A 17,581-nucleotide genomic window follows, 5' to 3' on the forward strand; every position below is an offset into this window, starting at 1 on the left:
TAAAGCAGCGACAATTAACCCCACTGAGGCTGCGTGATTCACACTGCGCGGCAGCGACGCGTGAATGGTCTCACCACCTTTGTCACGATTAGAGACGCCTCGCGAGGAGAGCGGCTCGAGAGAGCGGCTCGAGAGAGCGGCGTGCCAAGTGGCTGATCTTGCGGCGGGGTTCGTGGTGCGGGTGGAACGCGCGCGCGCTGCGACGTGAACCCGGCGCACTCGAGTTCGGTGTCCGGCCGAGGTCAGCATCGGTGGCGAGCGACATCTGAACTTGTCCTTAGTGGAGGGGGGGGGGCATTGTTCGACAGCTCGCACTGACCGGCGTGGTGAAGTATGGTCGACTTAACAATATTGTTTGAGGGACGGGGCGGAGAGCCTTCGTGCAGCTGGTGATTGACAAAGGGCTGTTACATGATTATTGTTAGTGTGTAAATATTCTTGCTGAAATGCATTTTTACATCTGTGCATCGCGTATTGTGTTTGGTCTGATCCAGAATTCTCCTGACTTAGTAAGGCACGGAATAAGTGAGGCCAATACGTGCAGTATTTACAAATAAATACGAAAAAAATAACATCTCCATTAACGCTCGATCGCATTGATTCTCACTCGCCTTTGTCAATATAACAAAATCCCTACGATTTTACCTAAATCGTACACATTTTCCCACTCTCACGACGTGCAATTCGACGGCTTGCATCGTGAGCGTAAAAATGCTATCGCAATCTATGACTCGATGCCGGCATCGGCCCGTGCCTAATGAGCGGAGGAATACGCCACGCGTGTAAAACAACACTGACGCACAGGGCAGTCGCACCACGATCCGGTATCACCACGTGAGCTGATGTTGTTATTTCACCAGCCGCTCCTCTCGGGAGCGTGCATCTCCGCGGAAGCTCATCGGCGGCACATCGCCACCACCGCCACCAGCACCACCCCTCCACCCGAACCCCCACCTCCTTTCAAGGATTTTGCTTCGCGCTCCCTCTCCAGAATTTGAGGAGCTCAGAGGCTCGGAGCACAGAGCACGGATCCCCTGACAGCGCCCGTCCCCCTCTTCTCACAGCTCACTCCCGCTGTGCCCAGCCCTGCGACTCTCACGGCCCAGCAGCGGCTACTTCCAAACTCTCCCCCTGCCTGCCTGCCCGCCCTCCCACCCCATCAATCCTCCACCATCACCACCACCACCGCCCCCCCCCCCCAATCACTCCCACCTCCACTACCGCCCCCGATCCCGGCACCAACCCGCTCGTCTCTCCCCCTCCCTCCCTCCCGCCGCCTCCGCCTCCACCCCGACCCCCTCTGCGCCCTTCGCAAGCCTCCTGCCCACGGCCCCCTCGTCGCCACGCGCGCGGAGTTTTTGTTTCGGTTGCGCGCAAAGCCCGCGGGGTCAGAGCTCGCGACGATGAGAGGCGCGTGAACGACGCCGCTCTCGGGGCGCCTCCGCGGCCGTTCCGGGGGACACTTTGTGCCATCGGCGACGGACGCGCGCGCGCGCACCCCTCGCAGTCGCTTTTAGGGTTTTTTTTTTCCAAAAAATGTGACGATTGTTATGCCCGTCGAGCGGGAACAGGTTAGTCCACTTGTTCTGAGACGATTCTCACGTGTTCGAGGTGAGCGGCGGGGTGGTGTGCACGAGGAGGCAGAGTAATCGACACCGGGCACGGTCTCCAGCTGATGACTCGACCTCCCGTGTTCAAACAACCGCAGGTACGTGTTTGGTCGAGTGCGCTTCGTACGGACATTTCCTACGTGACGACGACCGTGTAGCGCACGTCGGCAGTTATACGCATCGCTCACTCGCTCATCTCGCTCGCTCGCTCACTCGGGCGCGTTGTTCTCCATGGACGGCGTCTTGAGCCACGTTTTGTGTTGCCGCGGCAGCCGCTCCTCCCGCCGCCGGGCTTCTCGAGGCAGCTCCGCGTATTTACACGCCCTCGACTCGCCCTCGACTCGCGCCGCCGAGCGCAGCTGACAACCGCGCGCCGAGTTAACCCGCGAGCGCCGGCGCTGTGCGAGCGAGGCACTTCAATTAGCACCGCGCGCCTGAATCCGCGGCTCACGATCCGCTGGCCGCCGCGGACGCGGGGCTGCTGGGACTGGGGGATGTGGCGCCCCTATTAGTGCCACTCATTCCCCGCTGCGTGGACGGCGTGGCCTCCTCCTCTTCCTCGTCAACGCGTGCTATTTAAAGGTCCGTGCCGGGTTTTTTTCTCTTCAATTTGGCTTTCTTTTATGCGTTGGAGTGTATTATTTCTACATATTTTTTTCGCGTTGGAGTGTATTACTGATTTATTTGTGTTGCTGTTGCTCCTCTTTCTCCCGGCTTCCGTCTCAGCTTTTTATTTCGTGATTGCGATGGTCTCGAGATGGCCTGCTTCATGAATGTGCGCAGACGGGACGCGATGCTGCCCGATGCGATTGTCTTGGGTGTAGGGGCCGCGTTGAACCCATTTGTATCTCATTCTGTCGGTATTATTCCCTTAGCTCTGCTTCGGACATCTGCGGGTCAGTGTTTTTTTTGTTAACTATTATTTCCAATTCAGCGAAACTACTCCGTGTGCTAATATCGTTGACGCAGTTATAATCGTCATCATAATTTTACCGGCAGCAGCATTCTCTCTCCACTGCTGGATGGCGGCTGGTCGGCACCGCCAATATTTATATGTATTGCACGTGTTACGTCTTGACATTTGAATGCGCAGTGGCCCCATTAAATTGCCTGAGCCGCTTTACTAGGAGACAACAAGCCCCATCCATGTGTGTGTGTGTGTATATACACAGTATTAATATTCAGCGAAGCCTCGTATCGCTCCGTATTATTCTTTCACAAGGAACCCTGTTGGTTTTAAATGTTAAATGTGGTTCCGCGCTTGTTCCACCGCTAATTATTGGGTAATATTTCATCGGCGTTTCCCCGACAGCCTACATGTCCCCATAGCCACACACTCGCACACGTGCCAGCTCCATTCCTGCCCGTGCCCCTTGATGTCTCGGCACCTGCAGGCAACGCTCATCCTCGACACCGCTGGCGCTCAGCGAGGACGTTGCTCTCCAGATCCCCCCCTCTACCCTCCGGATAGAGGGGGGGGGGCGGAGGTGGGGGGGGGGGGAATGGTGGAGCAGAGGGGTGGGGGGGTGTACAGCCCTCATTCGGCGCTTTATTTTCTCACCGAATATTCTCTGCAGGTCGTTGGCAATAGACAGAATGGAGTAGGCGAGTGGACACGTGACCACGGCCGTAGAGAGCGTTCTATACTGGACGTGGTGGCCCGGATGGGGATGTATTTTTTTCTGGGTCTGTCGGGAGGCCGGAGTAGACACGTCGCTTGTAACCACAGCCAAAATACCGCTGCTGCTGAAATCATCATAATGACTTATTTACGCAGAAGAGCCACACTGAGTCAGGAGGGTCCTGTTACATTCGAGTGGTTGGCCAACACCAATACTTCGTGTGTGGGCTTAGCTTCGGGGAGTAAGCTGGATCACCCGCAGGAGACCCGTGCGGGGACAGCGGGCGCACCTGCACACTCCACAGCGACAAGTGCGCGCGAGTCAGGAGTCAAACCCAGACCTCTCTTGCTGCGAGGCACGAGCGTTACCGCCTCTTGCCACCCTGACGCCCGAGTGAGGGGTATACAGGACGTGGCGTGCCCGGGTGCAGGAAAGGTGTCCTGGGTAGCTGACTCAGGCACACACAGAGGACGGAATCCCCGTGCGCACGCCATGCTGGGCCCCGATGTCCGTCCATCCACGGGCCCCACGGTCGTGTGATGTTATGTCCCTCGCCTGGTATGGAGGAGGTCGTGGGTTCGATCCCGACTCTGACGCCTGCTGCTGTATATTTGGAGTTTGCGTGTCTCTTTCTCTCTCATCATCATCACGGTGGCTTAGGAGATGTTAACTACCTCGCCTGGTCTACAGGAGGTCGTGGGTTCGATCCCGACCCTGACGCCTGCTGCTGTATATTTGGAGTTTGCGTGTCTCTTTCTCTCTCATCATCATCACGGTGGCTTAGGAGATGTTAACTACCTCGCCTGGTCTACAGGAGGTCGTGGGTTCGATCCCGACCCTGACGCCTGCTGCTGTATATTTGGAGTTTACGTGTCTCTCTCTTTCTCATTATCATCACGGTGGCTAGGAGATGTTAACTACCTCGCCTGGTATACAGGAGGTCGTGGTTTCGATCCCGACCCTGACGCCTGCTGCTGTATATTTGGAGTTTGCGTGTCTCTCTCTCTCTCCCCGTGGTCACGTGGACTTCTTTCCGGGTCGTCCGGTGTTCCCTCCACATTTAGAATCCACACGGCGCTTAGAGTGTTTGGTTGCTGCTATGAATTTTCACGTGATGATGATAAGCCACTTCGTTGAGCAATCATTTGTGATAGCCAGTTCGCTACTGAAAAAAAGAGCTGTATAAGCCTCAAGTGGGCCTTACCTGGTAAAATAAATTTGAATAAATAGGTCGATCGGTCTGGGCTCCGGGTTCAGAGGTCAGCGGTGTGGCAGCGCTCCCCGTACGGAGCCGGCTCACGTGATGGACTCGCGTTTCTTCAATCGCTGCTGCGAGATGGGGGGGGGGGGGTCCCGGTGAGCTCGAGAGCCACCTAATGAGGGATTCCTGCGTCAACGGAGGATGTTGCGTCCAAGCGAACAGTTGCAAGCGGGGGGTGTCGTTGCAGGCGAAGTCGCATTTTGTTGTTCTTGTTGTGAGTTGTAAAACGTGCGCGCGAGCGGCACGAGTGAGTGAGTAAACCGACGCGGCTCGGCAAGGACCGTGGCACGTAGTGCACAAAGCACGTCAACGATCGTCTCGTACACACACACACAAGAGCGATGTGAACTCTCGCAAAAAAAAAAAAACGTCAACGAAACTTTCATGCCGAGAAGCGACGTAACGAACGGGATCCTGTTCACCGTGCTGAGCTGGTCCGCTCCCCCCCCCCCAGCACGTCCGTCTTTGTCTTCCTTTCGCACCATGTACCCAGCTCATTGGGATGGGCGTCTATCTCAGCGCTGCGCGTAATTGAAGCGCTCAGAGCGTCGGGGTTTATCGTCGTTGCCCCCCCCCACGCCGTCAGCGACATCATCATCGAGTGCTAAATCACCTCTACAGAATCGTCGCGATAACCGTCACAACATTGGCCGCGTGAGATAATAATTGCCAATTGTCTCGTGTGCTGCAGGGGCGAGCTACGCAGTGCACACACACACCGTGTGCCACAGTCAGCGTGATCTCCGGGACACGGAAGAGCTCAAATGAGCCTTGAGGCATTTCGCGCTCATCTCCCGTTTACAGCCCTGTGCCCGTGGCGGAAATTCCACATTGATATGGCGCGGCGAGTCTCTCCAAAGGGCAACCACTACTGTATTGGGTGAGGAGTCGTGGGCAGGACACAGTGCTATGAGCCTGCCCCATTCAATTCCCGGCCACGGCTACCATCAGTGACAAATTCTGTCTGGAACACAATTCCCTGGATCCAGCCCCCCACCTCTTTAAACAGAATCAGAATCTATATTTATACTGCTGGAGAAATCCGATGAGCTATAAAACCTAAGAATATGAATCCTTGCAGTCACGAAAGCTTCAAATCTAGAATTAATGCCCTCTACGGGGAGGAATTCCACCTATCTGTTAAGCTCATTTACTTGATACAGCTGTCGGGCTGTGACGGTTCCACCTGAAGACGGAAACTTGTGTTGCCTCCGAAACGTCGTGATTTTTATTTTATTTTATTTTTATTAATTTTAATTTTTTACCTACGTGACTTTACCGAAAAAACCTAAGAATATCGTATTGTTATTACGCGACTGCATTGCCGACTGGGTACATAATAACAAATATCTCTACAGGGTGGTTCAGATGTCTTGTGACCCCCAATTCATTGACCACTAAGTTTTTGTCGTTTCTTCCTTTGCTCATTCATTTCTGTGTTCACACCCATTGGGGGTGGGGGGGTGGTGTCACAAGACATCTGGAGCACCCTGCAGACGACAACAACACATCTCCATGAGCTTTATTGAGCATCGGCCCACGGTGGCGCGGTGCCTCATTCCTCGAACCAATTCCATCCTTGCGTGTGATGGTGGCGGCAATGCAGTGGGTTCACGAGATCGATGCCAATGTGGAGGTCCACCGCCACCGCAGCCGCCGCTGCTGCTGCTGCTGGCCACGACAAGAGAGAGGGCTTCAGCAGAGAGAGGGAGAGAGAGAGGGAGAGAGAGAGGGAGAGTTGGCATGCCTTTGCTGCTCATCCTCTTCCGTTGAAGGAGCGCGGCCTGCAGGGGCTTACGAGCGGGGTCCATTCCGTCATCGATGAAAAATGAAAGTCATTCATTTGAATGGCAGCAATTGATGGCTAAAGCTGCCGGTAGGATTGTTGAGTTACTGCGTGGGTAGTGGACCTGGTGCCTGTACGCATGACAAATAGTAGGTTTGTGTCATCTCTGTGCACCTATGAGTATTATGGTATTTTTTCTCTCCCCCCCCCCCCCCTCTCCTTAGCTGCGCAGATTTTCCCCGGGAACTCTGGGTTTTTCGCCTCGATAATCGCAATTACAACAAAATATTCCCAAAGTACGCCAATGCGATGCGCCCGGGGGAGATTTTTGCTAAATAAATAAATAAGTGTGGCTCACCAGAAACGTCTGAGCTGCGCCGTGTGAAATGAGAGATTAATAAACTCCACTTTGTTGTGCACATTTCAGCTGAACTGCCATTAAATTCCGCAATAAAATTCACGCTCCACTGAACTATTGGCAATGAAACTACTCAGCTAAGAAATGCTGCGCTGAAAAAGTTTAACTTTTTTTTTAATATGCCTTTTCTTCCAAAGGCATATTGCGAGCAAATTAGGACCATCAAGGTTAGCCTTTGTAAATGACTAATGTCGATGCTAATGCTGCTCGCGCGTGCGCGGAGTTCCAGCGAGAGGCTGCGAGCAACGCGCTGGTGTTAACCAGCTCATCTAAGCTGCGGGGCAGTGCACGCCGCTGGCTGGAGGTCTAGAAAGACTGGCACCCAAGGCATGGCCACGCGTCTTTAGAGGGACGCGCACCGCGTGGGCGAGATGGAATGATGAAATCAGCTCGTGTTTTTTGGCTGCTGGGTAGAACGTTACATCGCAGAGCCGGGAGAGATTGGGCGATTAACCGGGGTTGGACCTCTGTGCAGCAGTGGATTGATTGGGGCCGCTGCTTATGATGATGACGACGACGACGACGAATACTGTTGTGGTGATGGACTATCCAATGTGTGCACAGCGCCATTGTATTGCGCGGGGCTAATCCATACACTTGCGTGATTATTTGCGGCATAACGATATATATACAAAAAAAACTACAAGCATAAAAAATGACAGTAATAACACTCTACGAGCTTTCGGCAATCAACTGCTGGATGGAGACCTCCGCTTGCCCTGTCGGTCGTGGGGGGGAGCGGGGACTCGAACTCAGCAAGAAAGAAAACAACGGGCGCGGAGTGCGGCGCGTCAATAAACAAACGCTCGCACGAGCGAACGTCTCTGCAGCAAATCTATCGCCAGACTTCCACATTTTTGGAATTCGTGATCCCGAGAGCGTCACGTGATGTTCGCAGAGTGCCTGCGAGGCTAGCGGGCGGGCGGGCTGGCTGGGTGCGGAGGGCATTGCGTAATGAGCGGTTATAGCAATGCACCCCTGCGTGAGGTCACGGCTCTTAGGAACGAAACAAACCTGCGGTGACAACACTCATGTCGCACGCACGCGCATTCATCGTGCACGCGCGCAAGGACCGTTAGGTAATCTTGTCCGGCACTCGGAGCGCAGAGTTGACGGTGTCCCCCGGAGCTGCGTGCCAGCTGTTGCGCTGCAGGCGGCCCCTGCGGTGTCGTCGTGTGTCGGCGGCCCCGTGCCCGAAATAAATAAATGCGTGCGTATTCTGCGCACAAATGAATGCGCACGCACGCGGCGAAAAGTGTGCGCAGAAATCTCGGTGCATTTTTGCGTAACCTGCTTCAGGCGAAATGCATTCGCAAATCGACGCTCGTTGCGCGAACATAAAGGGGCGCGCGAAAGCGCTCGCGCGTGCACGCGGGCACCGAGTGTGGCGACTGTGATCCCCGGCACGCACGCACGCAAACACGATTAGCTCCTCCACACGTCGCTCGCTCCCTCCCTCTACCCTCTGCCCTGCCACACCATCTCAAACCCCCCCACCAAACCCACCCCCCCCCCAAACCCACCCCCCCAACCCCCCCCCCCCCCCCACCGCCACTCCGCTGCTGTTCTTGTAACAGGAGGTTCTTTTTCGTTGCGCCTATCCGATGTCACATATCAATTTTTTAACAATTCACGGCAATTAGGCAAGGCATCGTGGTCTCCGGTAATCACGCGCGCCCAGGGAGGGCGCAGCTTCCATTGTTCCTCCCGTGACACTAATGGAGGGCTCCTGAAGGCCGTGGTAATTTTACCACGCCACGGGCTCATTACCCAGGAGCAACCTTTTGTTTCCACTCCGTCTTGTCGTGTTCTCTGCCGCCGCCGCCGCCGCCGCCGGCTCTGCGTGGCTGCCAGCGATCGCGTTCGACCGCGCCGGCCCCAGCGGGTTACGTGTCGCCAGCGGACGCGGCCGGCCAACCAACTTTGGCGCGACCCGGTTGAATTCTCTCGACGCTAGAATGCAACCGCGCCGACGGACGGGGAGAGGTTTAACGTTTGGAAGCGTGAACGGGAAAAAAACAACAAAGCACGTGGGCTCAGCGAGGGGGGCGTCGCCGCATAGGGACGACGACTGCCGGTGGTCAGGGATCGCGACGGAGTGGCAGCCCAAGGAGGGTGACAATAACCAGAGAGGACGATCGCAGCGGAGATGGAGCGGTAACATCGGCTCGCGCGCAGGGCGCCAGCCAGACTCGCGGCTTGGGGGGAGGCCTTCATCCAGCAGTGGGTTGATCACGACTACTCATGACGATAATGATGGGAATACGAGTGCAATATTAATAATAAATGCATGTCTTGGTGTTGTATTCAACGCCTTTAAAACAAATGAGTGCTAGATTGGTGAAACATATCACGTGCAATATCTGACGCCATATATTTGGACACATATGTAGGATGGACATCAACAGGAACATTTAAAGTCTTGTTGTTGTTTGGAAAAATGGAAGGAACCGGAAAGAGAAGATGACCTCACAGAGATCGGCTTGACGACGACGACAACTTGAGAGATTGGTGCCAGAAAGATGTGGCCACTACTTGAGCGTGTTGGCACAGGACAGAGGAAAGTGGAAACAAATTATTAAATCTGCAGTGGAAACCTTAGGGCTATCTTCCCATGGATCTCGACCATGATGATCTGACGCCAGACCGCCACGTACACTCCGCAAACAAGACGCATCCTGAGCGCGACATCAGAAATAAAAAAATATCGCGCAGAAGAAAAAAACCCAATCAAGTTGTGTGTCACTCGCGCCATTGGCGACGACGCGTGGGGAGTATTGGTTTCAATCGAGGGGCTCGTCTCGCCGGGTCGCTCGAACGACGCCATCAAAACAAAGACAATCTTTTCAAAAGGAGAGCAAAAAACGTAACCAATGAACTGCAACTTAAAGCGCGCACGCGCGCGACAAACTCGAAGTTGCTCAACCGTCTTCCAAATGCTTCCATTTGACGACGTTAGAGTGTGCCAATTAGACCACTCCACGCGTCCTGCTGTCGTATTATCTATTTATTTTCTACAAACAAAACAAATATAGAATTCTCTTCATATCTGTACCGAGGATTGGGCTTTCGAGTGGTGGTGCAGCGCGTATTACGGCCACACCGCGCTAAAAACCTGCCGACCTCTGTTTCAATTCCCAGCCGTGGGCATCATAGGTGGCGATTGGTATCATAATTGGCACCTCCGATTTACCACGGGTAGCTACGGTGCAAAAGAAGTTCAACGTACGTACATATACACAGCCAGCACCTGGGGTTTCCCCCCTTCACCAACCTGTATTATTTCAATACGTGGTCATCTCATCAGCAGAGTCAGGCTTGCTTGAACAAACGCTGAACTGCCATATGTTTATAGGCAAAATACTTCACGCAAAAATAATCATTGTGGAGAATACATTTAACAAAATATATAAAATATCTCCTTCGGTTGAGAGTTTGCATGCACTGAATCAATGCAGCTGATGTTATGCACTCCCAGAAGGCCGTGGGGGCTGTATAAAACATGCTTTAATATTTGTTACGGAGATGAACACATGACCGAGTTTAATTGTCTACTAGTATAGTTCGTTATTTGTATTCTCCACAATGACGCCGATGTGACTTTTGCGCTATGCTCTGACCAGTGTAGTGAAGTATGGCCAGACAGCCCTCAGGGCCACCGTGGTGCTGTAGAGGACTTCGACTTGCAGTGGATTGAGCTATAACTCGTATTAGTGCACTGTGTAACAATTATACTGGTAGGAACCTCCTGGTTACACCAGCCCACAGGGGATTATTGTGCCCGTCCGTCATGCAGGGAGGGGCTGGGTGGGGAGGGAGGGGCTGGGTGGGGAGGAGATGGTGGGGAGGGGCTGGGTGGGGAGAGTGGGGAGGGGCTGGGTGGGGAGGGTGGGGAGGGTGGGGGGTGGGGAGGGTGGGGCTGGGTGGGGGGTGGAAGGGGTGGGGCTGGGTGGGGAGGGGCTGGTCACCCCGTGGTGCCCTTATAATACTCAACGTTTAACCTACTCACGCCGGCTTGTGCCCGCCCTCACAGTCGGCATATTTGCGGAATACACCACGCCGCCGTTGACCCTGGCCATTGACCGAGCAACCCAACGTTCCTACCAGCTCCCTCCGCAGGAATGTGTTTTTTTTGTTCCTGGGTAGTAAGTGTTATTTCCTAATGCTTATGCCGAAAAGGTATAGAAAATGGCTATTATTCCCCACAAACTTTGCTTTTGTGACCAGGACATTGATATTTTGAAATGTACCTATTATCAATGAGAAAACGGGCGAATTTGTGTCTTTTCGTTCACATAAAGTCAGAAAAAACAACATATGAATAAAAATGAACATGTATTTATACTAAAGTAATATAAAAATGGCTACCAAAGATTTAGAAGTGAGTAGTTTTTCGAGATTCACGATTATACAGTAAATCACTTTCACGAATCAGCCCCCAAATGTAGTCTCCCATCGTGTTATCGTTATACTGTCCTTGGTAGCAGCGTTCAAAGTCCAGTATATCCTGGTGGAAGCGCTCGCCTTGCTCCTCCGAGTACGCTCCCATGTCTTTGAATTTATCAAGATAATTATCAAGGATATGGACTTTGAGGGACATCCTACAGACTATTGTGCCGTAGTTCTTCACCAGAGTCTCAACGAGCTCCACATAGTTTTCGACCTTGTGATTGTCCAGGAAGCCGCGAACCACTGCGACAAAGCTGTTCCAAGCTGCTTTCTCCTTACTCGTGAGCTTCTTGGGGAATTCATTGCACTCCAGGATCTTGTTTGTCTGCGGTCCGACGAAGGCACCTGCTTTGACCTTTGCCTCAGATAGCTTAGGGAAGAAGTCTTGAAGGTACTTGAAGGTTGCCAACTCCTTATCTACAGCTCTGACAAATTGCTTCATAATGCCCAATTTGATGTGCAGTGGTGGCACCAGCACCTTCTGGGGGTCCACCAGTGGCTCCCACTTGACGTTGTTCCTCCCCACAGAGAACTCGGTCCGCCGTGGCCAGTCCCGCCTGTGGTAGTGCGCCTTGTTTTCCCTGCCGTCCCAACGTCAAATATCGCAGGGAAACTTGGTAAAACCGCCTTGGAGACCCATCAGGAATGCCACCATTATACTCATCATACTTCAAGGCGTCCAACAAGGTCATTATGCATTTGTAATCCTCTTTGAGGTTCACCGAGTGAGCCAGGGGAAGAGACGGGTACTTGTTACCATTATGGAGCAGCACGGCTGCCAATGAAGAGGCTCCACTCATTCTGGTTACAGGCGATTCCGATTGCCTCGAACAGACTGGTCACATTGTGGCAGAAGCAGAGCCCATCTTGTGGAACTTGTTGGATGAAAGTAAGCAATTAGGGAATAACACTTACTACCCAGGAACAACAATGGTGTTACATAGTGTTGTTACTAACATCATCGTTCTTTATACTGATGGGGATGAAGTGATAAATGGAGGGCAGCAGCCACCAGTGCAGTGCAATCGGGCCTACGGTGGCCAGGAGATGTTAACTGCCACACCTCCAATTTGCATGTTTGGCTACGTACGGTGCGAAAGAAGTTCAACATACGTGAGGGGGGAATATTCGTACTATTGTCCTTCTGGCGTGTGTCGCTATCTGTTCCTCTGTGAGACAGTCAGTGAGGGCACTTGCGTAATGTTTGCCTCAATGAGTCGAGCGATGGGCACATCCTGACCGAAAAGAACCTGCGACTCGGGGTGTTAATAAATAAGGAGCTGCTGCCGTGTGTCACATGACCTTTGTCCTAGGTCAGGGGGAGAAAAATAACCTTTTCGTGGAGCTTTGACATTTCTGACCTCTCTTTTCCTATCCCCGCAACTCTTTGAGTTAAACGTTTGGAAGAACTTTGTGAAATGAGGGGAGAAAAAAAAGCATTTAAAGCATGCGGTTGTTTCTTGGGAATTTGCATGGCGTGACACGAGCGCTCGAGCGTGGCCCTCTCTTGATTGTGACACTCCAGATTCTACCCTGCCGACGAGAGGCGTGAGGCCCACGGAGCCTTTCCTGGGTTAACAGATGACATCGTGGGTCTCATATTTTGCATCTTATTCCAGATGGACACTGTCGTTTGCGAGGCTAAATTTCTTCGCTGTGGAGTTGTGAAAAATGCAGAAAAGGCGCGATTAATTTCACGTGTCGATCACGTGCACGTTCGAAGATTTACCGTCGAAGTACAATCAGGCGATTCGTCGTAAACGTGTGGCCACGTGGGTGCTCTGACGAGAGCGGTGGTGCAGCGGTTAGCGCTACGCTGCGTTACAAAACCGGCCGCCCGGGTTCGATTTCCGCTCACGGCCAACACCATGGAGGATCCTCTGAACCGGTCCTGGGTCTCCCCTAGGTTGAGTCAGTCTCAAATAATGAAGACCTGGTGCGGTGTCTACATAAAACATCGCCACTGGAGAGACAAAGGCGGTCGGGTGTGGTGCTGACCACCCAACCCATCGTGTGCCGTGCTGGCATTCATAGGTGCTCGCCAACAGCACTTGCCCCAACAGTCTGTTAAGGATATACGAGGGGTCTTTGTCTATGCCAACAGGTGACCCTTGCAGCAAGTGTTTTTGTTCGTGGCATTCGAATCCAGGCTCCCAACTTTGTTTAGGCCGAGCTCTCAACACGAACCGCTGTGGCCGTGGCCGCAAGCACGGCCGCCACGAGCCCCGGCGCAAGTAACAACAACAATAACAACAACAATAACAACAAGTGGCTCCCTGGCCAATTTCCATCCTCCTCCTTCGTCCGGAACCCGGACTGCTCCGGCCGGTCGCGCCCGCTTGCAGTTTTCACCTCCTGAGCACTCGTTCTGGTTTTGAACCTCAAGGGGTTTTTTTACTTGGTTAAATGAAGGTGAAATAATAAAAACATATCCACGCCGGGACACGCACGGTCGGAAGGCCCGGACGGTTGCGGTGGCCGCTTCCACGATGGCCCCGGCGCTCATTGCGGGCATCGTTAAGGACCCCCCCCCCCCGACTCCCCTTTTGAGCTCCACGCACGGCGCTCTTTCTCGTTCGGGGGTCTCGACGCAGCTCGCGGTCCGGAGCCTCTCCGCTCGCAGGAGGAGCCCCAACCCCCTACCCCCCCGGGGGCCCAACGCTTCTCCAGCTGTGACGGTGACGCCCGCTTTAACACCAACGCGTGGCGTGCGTTGGTTTATTTGTATTAAATGACTGACACGGAGCGTCAGGCAGGTGTTTAAAGCGGAGAGCTCATTCAAATATCGCACGACTGGCGGCATTGCAATGAGGCGGCCAGCGGCTCGAGGGGAGCGATTGCGACGGCGGCGACGTGTTTAACACAAAACAAACGTCGGGCCAACGTGAAACCTTCGTTCACGTGGACGTTCCTCGCATGCACGCGCAACCAGCCCGGTCTTGGAGGCTCTTGGCCGCAAGGATGAGGACCTTTCCTCTCCCCGTCTCAGTTTCGCGAAGCGCGGTCACGGAGCGGTTGTGCAAGCGGACGCCACTGGATGTCGTCCTGCGCGCTTCGTTCACAGCGCGTGGCCCACGTGCCCACGTGCGTGCGCTCTCTCGCCGCGACGGGATGACAGAGCCCAGCCCCCTCCCGCCGCGCCCTCCGTGCTCCGTGAGAGCCTCCCGCCCGCGTGTTCGCCCGGCGCTGCGTTCGTGAATCGTCCGCTGCTTCGAGCACACCCGCACCTGTGTTTGTGTTGCTTTTTTGTGCTGCCTGTCGTGGAGCGAGTTCTGAGACTCTCGTTCTACCGGTAGCAGCTGCACACGTGGCATTTGTGCGAATGCTACTGTATAGGAATAAGAATGATCATATTAATTAGTCAATTCAGATATCTACCGCGCCGTGTTTTTGTACAGTGTTGTGGGCGAATATAAAAGTGGGTTTTTTTTCAGGCCAGAACACGCGGTAGAGCGAGTGGCTCGCAGTTCGATCCTGGTCGGGGGTGGACTCACCCCATCATCTCTTTGGGGTGGATAAAACTGGCACCACTTTGTTGGGAAGTCAACAGCGCTTTTCCCATGGGGAGACTCGCCCCTTGCCATAGCACTGTGTAATTTCCACCACTGGCTTAGGCCGACAAATAGATCAACACCAATGCTAACTTGGGACAGGAAATCACTTTTACTTTTACATGACATGACCGTCCTTACCGCTCCGCGTGAGAGCCAAGTGTAACCCGAGAGCGGCGGCCTTCATTCGATCCCCGGCAATTCGACGCGTTGCCGGCTCGGTGCCCCTCAAGAGTCCACCAACCTGGTCGCCTCGATAACGCTCAAAGTCACCGGTAGGATCCAACCAAACGCACCCCTCGCCCTGCGTCTGTCTGTGTCCGGGCCTACCACTCTCGTCTCGTCGCCTCTCCGCCGTCTCCCCCTGCCCCTGCCTGCCTGCCAAGCCGCTCGCCGCACTCATCCGGCCCTCTCGCCGCGGGACTTGCTATTTGCTTCTGGGGCTTCTGCTGCTGCTGCCTCATCCGCCACATCCCACCCCCTACCGCTCCACTCTGGAGCTCATCAACGTCCCCCACCCACCCTCTGAACTTCACTTGGCAACTTGCAGTCCGAGAGCCAACCAACTGCTCGCCCGCGCCCACTCTCTGCGCTGCTCGTGTTGAACAGTGGGAGGTGGAACAGCAACAGCAATACAATTTCACCGAGCCTCTTTAATACCATTGCATCTTGAACTGCTGTACGATCCATAATACTGTACGATAATGACCACAGTGACATCAAATAAGCGGGGCCACACCCCTTATAAATAGGACTCGCGGACAGGATGATTGAGTGCAGAAATCAAGCGAAAAGACGCGAACTTGTCCGGGTTGGCTGTCTCCAGCACGACAACGAGGGCTCTGCTGTGTTAACCGGCTCTAAGTCTCAGCTCCTCACACCAAAGACAAATTATCCTACGTATAGCCTTTAACAGACCGTTTGGGGCAAGTGCTGTTAGCGAGCACCTATGAAGGCCAGCACCGTGGCACACGAGGGGGTGGGGTGGCCAGCACCACGCCAAGGCCGCCTTTGTCTCCCCAATGCTGATCTTTTAACACACCGCCACCAGGTACTTATTTTAGGCTGAGTTGACCGAGGGGAGGCACGGGACCGGTTTACGATATTCGCTCCTCACACCAGACACCCGCTCACTGACCACCCCCGGATTTGCACTGCCAACCTCCCCCTCACACAAGCCAGGACGCATCGATTCACCGACGTCGATTATTCATCATCATCATCGTCATCATCACCGGCCATGGTCAATCCGCTGCTAGATGAAGGCCTCCCCAAGTCGCCGCCACCTCTCAACGACGCCGGTAAGCTCGCTTGCGCATTAACCGATCCATCGAAGATTCCTCGGCTTCTGGTCACGCTCCAACATCGACTCGTGAGCATCGAACTTGCATCGAATTTGCATCGAATCGCGCGTGTAAGTCGCGGCGTGTAAGTCGCGGCGTGTAAGTCGCGGCGTGTAAGTCGCCACGGGTGCTGCGCGTGTAGAGTCGTGTGCGTCGCAGTTCGCGCTACGCTGCGCTACGAAGCTGGCGAGCCGGGTTCCATTCCCGCTCACGGCCAACACCGGTGACGAATATCTGAGCCGGTTCTAGACCTCCCCTAGGTGGACTCAGCCTCAAACGAGTATCTGGTGAAGTGTGCAAACATCGCCACTGGGGAGACAAAGGCGGCCGGGCGTGCTGCTGGCCACGCGTCCCCTCGTGTGCCACAGTGCCGGCCTTCATGGTGCTACTCGCTGACCGCACTTGCCCCAGCAGTCTGTGAAGGCTACACGGGGGGGGGGATCTTTGTCTTTGTGTGCTGTGCGTACGCGGTGCAACGTGGGGCCCTCGCAACGATCGGCAGCAGCTGCATTCACAACGCGGCAAAACAAAATAACAAAGAAATGAACAACCCCGAATATCCCGCATCCGTTACACCTCTTGTGATTAGATTTGCCCAATGGGCCCGCTCAGACGTTTCGACCTCGTCCGTTTCAAACGTTGCTTGGCGCTGGGTTCCCTGGGGGTAGCGGCGATGCAGTCGTAATTTATGCAGGGAACACCGCAAATCTCTCCGTTCACGCTCGGACACACACAACACTGGGGAGCGTTGACTGCAGGCGCAGCCTCCCAAGTGTCTGGATGACTTACAGTTCATTATTTGGTGTGGGTGGGTGGCATACCCACGCACACAACAGCTCCCTTTTCCCATGGGATTCTTTCTCTTCTCAGGGGTATGTTTCGTTGTTCTTGTTGTTGTTGTTCAACTGGCCACGTGTGCACGTGACGGCATTCTTGGTAGCATCCTCCACACGCGAGCCCGGTTGTGTCACGATCATAATTTCTCTTTGACACTGGAGGAGGAATCCGATGAACTCCGAAGCTGTTTTTCACACGTGACCAGCAGCAACTTCCGTCGTGTGCGTGTGTTGACGTCATGTGTGTGTGTCGTCTCCATCGCGTCCCCCCCCCCATCCATAGATGAAATGCTTCGGATTCCCGGCGTCACGGTTCGATTCCGGGCCACGGCCAACGTCGTTGTCGAGATTGAAATCCCGACTAGCCGTGCGTCACCCCACGCCTCTCCCTCCACCCCCACCCCTTGACCTGCCCGCTGGGTTAACAAAGTACTCTCTGTTATGTCTTTATGGGAACATTCCTCACGTAACTTAACTTTTTAAATTAAACTGAAACTAAGCCACGAACTATTTTTATGTTTCCAGGTAAGGCCCACTGCGCTATGTTAACTCTTTTTCAGAAGCGACCTGGCCACAAATGATAGCTCAACGAAGTGGCTTATCACGTGGAAATGTGTAGCAGTCATGTACTCTAAACGCACGTTGCTTCTAAATGTGGAAGGCAAACCCCTAGGAACCGGAGAAAAATCCACGAGACCACGGGGA

General features: G+C 54.0%; 1 protein-coding gene across 8 annotated transcripts in view; it reads left to right on the forward strand.

Annotated features, from left to right (window-relative positions):
- Window positions 1–17,581, forward strand: part of ANKFN1 (ankyrin repeat and fibronectin type III domain containing 1) — a 270,247-nt gene that overhangs the window by 160,728 nt on the left and 91,938 nt on the right. Inside the window, exon 1 of one of the 8 annotated variants that reach the window (XM_078872939.1) lies at window positions 14,876–14,972. The exons of the other annotated variants lie outside the window; for them this stretch is intronic. The gene's annotated coding sequence lies outside the window, so the exon portion shown is untranslated. Of the gene's footprint in view, window positions 1–14,875; window positions 14,973–17,581 lie in introns of those variants that run through there. 8 annotated transcript variants of the gene reach the window in all.

Source organism: Lampetra fluviatilis, chromosome 35 (assembly GCF_964198595.1).
Source record: "Lampetra fluviatilis chromosome 35, kcLamFluv1.1, whole genome shotgun sequence".
Lineage (NCBI taxonomy): Eukaryota > Metazoa > Chordata > Hyperoartia > Petromyzontiformes > Petromyzontidae > Lampetra > Lampetra fluviatilis.